Consider the following 7,844-nt stretch of genomic DNA (forward strand, 5'->3'; position numbering starts at 1 on the left):
AAAGAACATATATTGGATTTCAGCAGACGAGCAAGGAAATAAACAAAAAAATAATTAAAAAGCATGGCATATGCCATTTCACAAATGGTATGCTATGACTTAGGTCTTACAGCATGAGTCCATCCATTCAGTGTGTGTTTTTTTGTCTTAAACTTTTTCTTAATAAAACACCAGGTAAAACATATAATAATTAATAATTGACAGCACAATGTAGAATTTATCAAGGCATTGAAACTTCACCTTTCAGGTGAAATAGACCCTCATCACCAATCTTGCATGAGTCCAGGTTCAAGGGCTAAGTTGATCAAATCTGAAAGGTACAAAGGGCATCAGAAAAAAAAAGCACTTTCCTTATTATGTGTCAATTGATACACAGTGACATTATAATTCTGATGTACTTCTGGAAGGATCAATGTAAGAATTGTGTGCTTCCATGATTCCACTAAATGTTGTACTTATAGGCTTATTGCGTGCACAAAATGTCATGCCAAAGAGTGCAACACCTTCCTTGAAGATGCTATCCAGGTTTGTATCTGCTTTCATTTTATCAGCATTACTTGCACATGAAAGACACAGTGAACACTGATTTATTAGAAAATCGTCTGGTTATTTTTCTTAAATGATATGATACTGATCAGTGCAACATGATTGTTACTTAGATATAAATCCTAAGGTGAATTATTTTAAAGATAAAGAATAAAACAATTTTTACCTTTTAAATGAATTAAACAGGCACCTGTAATGTGGTTGAGCCCTAAATTTAGAGCCTTCCATTTGACAAGACCTGCAAGGCAGCACCAGGCAATAAGCTAAACAAAACTCGTAGCCTTATAGGATACGGAATGGTGCTGCATTTGCATACACAGCCAGCTTGCAGCAAAACGACATTAGGTGAAGTGCGATATATATTGATAACCTACAATTTCAATAATTAATAGCCAAGAAAATTGCTCGCTCAAGATCCTGTCGAAGATGATGATGACCGGGCTGCAAGGTCAGATCGCGTCGCTGGTCGATCCGGACCAGACTGGATTCATCAAAGGCCGATCGATCTCCGAGAACTTCATCTACGCCATGGAGCTGATTCAATGTTGTCACCGGCGAAACCTCCCGGACACTCTAAGTTGGATTTTGCCAAGGCTTTTGATTCCGTTGACTGGAATTGCATGCTCTCGATCATGGAAACAAGAGGCTTCCCTCAGCGGTGGAACAACTGGGTCTCCAACTTGCTACACACCTCAAAGCTGGCGGTGCTTGTGAATGGTATGCCGGGGCCATGGTTCACCTATGGGCGCGGCCTGCGACAAGGGGACCCCTTGTCCCCTTATCTCTTCCTGCTGGTAGCCGACGTCCTCCAACAGATGGTGAAGCAAGATCAAAGGATCCAACACCCAGTTGACACTGATCTGCCGTGCCCAGTTCTACAATACGCCAACGACACGCTAATACTGCTCAAAGCTGAAGCGACCGGGTTGCTGGCACTAAAAGAGGTACTTGATCAATTCTCCTGCAGCACTGGACTTCATATCAACTACCACAAAAGCACCATAGTGCCTATGGGGGTAACTGATGAAACAGCTGCACATCTGCAACAAATTCTAGGCTGCCAACTGGGAGGTTTTCCCCAAACTTATCTTGGATTACCGCTGTCCAATGAAAAACTGCGGTTAACCGCTTTCAGTCCCCTGATCGCCAAGGTAGACAAGAGGCTAAGTGGATGGAGTGCATCCCTGCTCAACTCCACCGGCCGGACTGTTCTGATCAACAGTGTAGTCGACAGTAAACTCACCTACGCAATGTCGGCGCTCTTTTTACCCCCGGGTGTCATTGATGCTCTTGACCGTCGGAGACGCTGCTTCCTTTGGACTGGTGAGGACAATGTCAGCGGTTCTCAATGCCTTGTGGCCTGGGAAACGGCGTGTCAGCCAAAGGAACAAGGGGGGCTCGGCCTCAAAAACCTCTCCCTGCGAAACAGAAGCCTCCTCCTCAAACATATTCACAGGCTGCACCATCCTGCTGACTCCTTTTGGGCCTTATGGGCGCGTGATCGCGTCAACATCAGCAACCTGCAAGGTGATGTCGTGGGAGCTCACTGGTGCGACATGTCTGCATTACTGCCGATCTATCGGGCCCTCACCTGCTCTGCGGTATCAGACGGGGCATCCACAAGTTTTTGGCTCGATCGCTGGCTGCCCAATGGAAGGTTGTGTGAATTGTTTCCCCTCCTCCTCTCTCATGCCACCAACACCCAGCTGTCTGTCAAGCAAGTGATGGACGACAGTCTGCATGTGCACCTTGTCCCGCGCTTGTCCCACCAGGCGGCTGAGGAGCTCTCTGAACTATCGTCACTACTGGAACATGTTATACTCAGGGACGGAGCAGACCTACGAATTTCCCCCTTGACCAGCGACACTTCATTACTTCAAGCCTCCGATCGGGTGATGTTTACAGCAAACTTGTGCAAGCCGCCGGATCACCTGCCCCGCACTTTGTCAAATTCGTCTGGAAGAATCGAGCGCCGCCGCGGGTACAGTTCTTCCTCTGGTTGTTAGTGCAGGAACGAATTCACTAACTTACAGAAGAAGAAGATCCTGGCGGACGCATCGTGTGAGCTTTGCGGCTCGGAGGAAACCTGCGATCATATCATCTTCCAGTGCCCCTTCGCGGCCAGCATCTAGAGCTCCTTGGGAGTGAACACTACTGACTCCTCTGTCACCAGCTTGTGGACTGTTCCACGTCCGACAATGGCGCCGGCGAAGCATTACAGCACATTTTTGATCCTTCTGTGTTGGATTCTGTGGAAGCACAGAAACGACGTGGTCTTCCAACGTGCTCCGGCCTCACGCCAACGCTTGTGGATGTCATGCCGAGAGGAAGCTCGGCTCTGGAGGGAACGCTTTAGGCCCAGCGAACGAACAATTGCAGACGCCTAGTGCTCCATCTTTAGCTCAATGTAATCTGCTTAGGAATGTAATCAGTCCCTACCCCTCTCTTGTTTTTTCTGTTGAATTAAACCATGTATGATGTTTTGGCCTCCAAAAAGCCAGCTGAAAATCAATGAATCAGGTGGGGGTGCCCCCCCCCCCCCGTGACCGTCAAAAAAAAAAAGCCAAGAAAAACGATGAACCACTTCCCTAGAACAGATAATTGAGTTCACCAAAAGTTCACTAATCCGCGTCATATTTACCTTCCAAGTTCTCACAGCCTTCGTCACATATGCCACACCGACTTCAATTCAACAAGACCACCGAAGCCAAGCATGACTCTTAGTCTCTTAGTAAATTTTGGTATCCAAGTGGCTGACTTGAATCTGTTTATGCAACAGTCTAAATGGATACTACTGTAAAGCCCATCGTCAGACTACCATGGTTAGCCTTCATAAATGAGTACACCCTTTGTCAAAACAAATGCCTCCAGTCAACAAGTTCCTTTAGAAACTAACTACAGAAATAGAAATCTTGTTACTGTCATACTGTATATATACTGTGTACTTATGTAGCAGTAACCTGTCCCTATTGTAACTGAAAAGCACTCTCAGGTTATGTAATTTGACAATTGGGAACTTTCGTGTTGTCTATTGACACAAGCACTTATAATCTGATCCTTATTCATACTCTTATCATAAAATATGTAATAACAACGGTATAGTATTGGTAGCACTGATACTATTCCCATGGGCAGAGGGAACACCTACAAGGATTTATCAAGACTAAATATAAGACATTTTCGCAGAAATAACAATGATGGTACAGTATGCCCAGCAGCCCAGGAAAAGATACAAACCTGATATAACCTCCAAACAAGCTGCAGTGACTGAACGGCCCTCCAGGTTTAGACGAGCTAGCTTGTGTAGACCTGACTCAAATGAGCCAACAATATACAACACGAGCTAACTTCAAATGAAGTTTCATGTTACTGAACAAGTAAAAGCAATGAGTTAATCAAACAAAAATATAAGTTCACCTACACAAGGGCATGTAACTGTAGAGAGTCAAACCCACCAAAGTAAAACAAGAACCAAACAGTGTAGTGAATAAAAAATAAGAAAGTTAGAGAGTCACATAGAGTGATTACAACAACTCAACTACATGAAGTCTGACAAATACGATTATATGAACCTACAGATACCACAAAAGTATGAAATTTTCGACAAGAATCTGACTTAATAAGTCTACAAATTAAAGAATCAGAACTTAGAATCTCTGCAAGTCTGCAACCAGTGACACTGACACCTGTCCGGACATAAACATGCCACAGCCTGACTAGAGGACGGCGAGGCAGAAGATGAGGACCCATTTCTGTGCTGGCCTCGATCCGAGTATTTGGCGGGTGCAGGAAGATGAGCCTGACTGCCAGTCATCAGATGCCGCATTATATTACTGCTTGTATGGATCAGCAGAGACTGAACCATTCTACATGTGCTCAAACTCAAAGGAATGGGGAGGTTGGTCTCTGTTGTAATAATTTAACCTCATTCCCCCTGCATGCTGTTGGCGTGAGTGATCAACACCATCACCAGTCTCCATTAGGGATCACCAGCAGCACCACTACCTCGTAAACTGGCCATCTCATCTTGTAGCAGCAACTAGCTGATGACGGCCCCTACAGCATCTGATGTATCTTTCATTATCTATGAGTTTGCTGGTTGCAGATGTAAGAATATTATTGGAGCAATGACCATGCAAGAGGTCCCGTTTGACATTGTGGTAGCTTTTAGAAAAAAATCTTATTAATTTCTACATTTGGGACGCAGTGTTAATTGAAGCATCTTTGTGTTAGTAAGATGTAACAACAAAAACTCCACTAGAAAAATGGCAGATAGTTCTATACTAACATGATTCCACAGCACGGTGCAAAGTGCAAACAGTACTGTACCAAGTTAACAGCAACCTTATGTGCCTTTTTTTTATAAGACAAGGAAGAAAAATTACATGGTTATCTACATTTGTCGACGTTATTGCCCAAAGGTTTCGTCTGGTAACAAGGAATGGATGGCAAAAGTACCGCCATATTGCGTCGCATCGCGTCCCTATTTTAACCCCGTGCATGAAGCCTGGAATCCTCGATCACGTGCCCTTGACTAATGTGTTAATAGGTTATTTAACTAACAAGCCTTTGATCATCAAAATGTATAGCTGACTCCGTGGCCCAATGAAAAGGCGCTGGTCTACGGAAACAGAGATTCTGGGTTTGATCCCCAGCGGAGTCGGGTTTCTATTTTCCAAATTTTTTTTCATCAGAAAATGAATAAGTCAACAATCATAGGAAGTTACAAGACAACTTTTTTTTTACTAAACGTTGAAAGCACCCTGTAGATTAAGATTTAAGGAACCTCATCCACCAGGAAAATAAATGTATTCTTTGCACTCTATTGCTTTGCAGCTTCATAAAAATTGATTCCTTAAAGTCCTAAGTTCTATTACCACTGAAAATCATGAAAGAAGAATTGCCTGTCCAACTAGATTCCTAAGAGAAGTTCCCAGTTCATGAGACAACTGAAATTTGAGGATTAGTGTCTATGGTTGCTGGGTAACGACAAGCTCTAACAAAATGTTCCAGTGTATGTTTGTCAAAATAAGGCAGATAAAGAAAAAATGACAATCCCCAGCTCAGCAACTTGTACAAAATTCAGGCAGTAGTAAAAGCAAGCACACGAAACTTCTATTTTCAGAAGATACCTGCGAATCAACAGAGCGGTCAGAAAACAATCTATAAAGAGACGAACAACCGGCCTTTGACAGTCTTATCATCTCACTGGCTGTAAGAAGATGAACCACAGAGCATACGTTCACTGCACATTTACTGTGAATTGTGAATAACCATCATAATGTACACTATCATCTTTGCTATGATCACATATTCATCATTTTGTAATGAAGATGAACTCTGGCCTTTTTCACGAAGCGTGCAGCCAATCATTCTTTTACTAAAACATTCAGCAATAATCAGTAGAAAAAAGTGCCAACAAATGGCTCAAATAAGTAAAAATAAACATGATGAAATTGAAGGCTAGCGCAAGGCCTATTTACTGATAGTCACTCATGCTCGGTGAAGATCTCCATAATCGGTGAAAATTTGTTCCGAACTGTATTTTCAGTTGATATTAGATTGCTAATCAGTCCTTTGATGTTGGCAATCCCACAAAGCTAGAAACCTACAGATTCGTTATGCTGCCAGCAAGGTTAATTGTCCACATTTGTCAAACCGTGTCATCTATCTCGCCAAAAGTGCAGAGCTTGTTCTGTCTCTGGTACTGGCTTGACTTCTTACTTTTCGAAAACAAGGTTGCAGCTTGCAGTAACATAAGATAAGGCCTCCGCGCGCTAAATAGAATAATATAAACTTTGATCCATTGCTTTGATTAATCAGTCACATAGAGCGATTACAACAACTCAGCTACATGAAGTCTGACAAATACGATTATATGAACCTACAGATACCAAAAAAGTATGAAATTTTGACTTATTTATTACAAATTAAAGAATCAGAACTTGGAATCTCTGCAAGTCTGCAACCAGTGACACTGACACCTGTCCGGACATAAACATGCCAGAGGACGGCGAGGCAGAAGATGAGGACCCATTTCTGTGCTGGCCTCCGAGCATCTGACAGGTGGAGGATGATGAGTTTGACTGCCAGTCATCAGATGCCGCATCATAGTACTGCTTGTATCGATCGGCATAGTACTGCCATTCCGCATATGCTGCAAAGGAATGAGGAGGTCCGTCTCGGTTGTAATAATTCAACCTCATTCCTGCTGCATGCTGTTGGCGTGAGTGATCGACACCGTCACCAAGTTTCTGTTTGGGATCACCATCAGCATCGCCACCACCTCCTAAACTGGCCATCTTATCTCGTAGCAGCAACTGCTGATGCCGGGCTCCTGCAGCTTCTGATGAAGGGCAACAGCTCCTCATACGGAGCCTCCATCTGTAGTAAACTGCAATCCACGGTGAATGAATAACCAAGGGCAGAAGTATAAAATCAACTTGTGAATTAATATAATTGCAGTGTTGACGATCTGAATTTATCGAGTTTCCTGAAAAAGACTAGTAGTGGTGCATTTGTGATGTTACAAATAAAACGATCATCACTTTGTGACTCCATGTTTTGTGATGTTAATACGCAAGGAGTAGTAACAAAATTATTCAATCAATTTCTAGTTGAAAAATGGTACCTTTGAATTTGGCATGAGTGGAAAAATTGCAAATTTTAACAAGAAAGAAGAGGAGAAGGCCAATTTTGCAGAGATGGAAAGAGTTAGGAGTACTTGAATTTGATTGTTGAATATACGCAGCAGTACAATAATCGGATTGAGCACGCGGGCTCCCCTTGTGTCTTATTGCTGAAAAGTGAGAAGTCAACCCAGTATCGGAGACAGAACAGTAAATGGATCAAAGCAGTAACATATTTTTACGAACAACATCAAAGCAGTAACATAAGATAAGATCACAGCTAAATACATTATAAACTTTGATCCATTGCTTTGATTGATATGTCAGATGGAGCGATTACAACAACTCGATCACATGAAGTCGACAACTATGAACCTAAAGATACCACAAAAGTATGAAATTTTCGACAAGAATCTGACTTAATAACTCTACAAATTAAAGAATCAGACCTTTGAATCCCTGCAGTCTTGAACCGAGTGAGTAGTAGAACCTGTCCAGACATAAGCATGCCACAGCCTTACTAGAGGACGGCGAGGTAGAAGAACTCGAGGGTCGGATCAACTAGCGGCTCCTCCGCAGCCACAGCAGCAGCTTCCGCACCGACTCCCTGCGCAGCACCAGACGCGGCGGCCTCTTCGCGACTGCGCGCGCCCTCGCCCACGATCAAGC

Source organism: Setaria italica, chromosome V (genome assembly GCF_000263155.2).
Source record: "Setaria italica strain Yugu1 chromosome V, Setaria_italica_v2.0, whole genome shotgun sequence".
NCBI lineage: Eukaryota > Viridiplantae > Streptophyta > Magnoliopsida > Poales > Poaceae > Setaria > Setaria italica.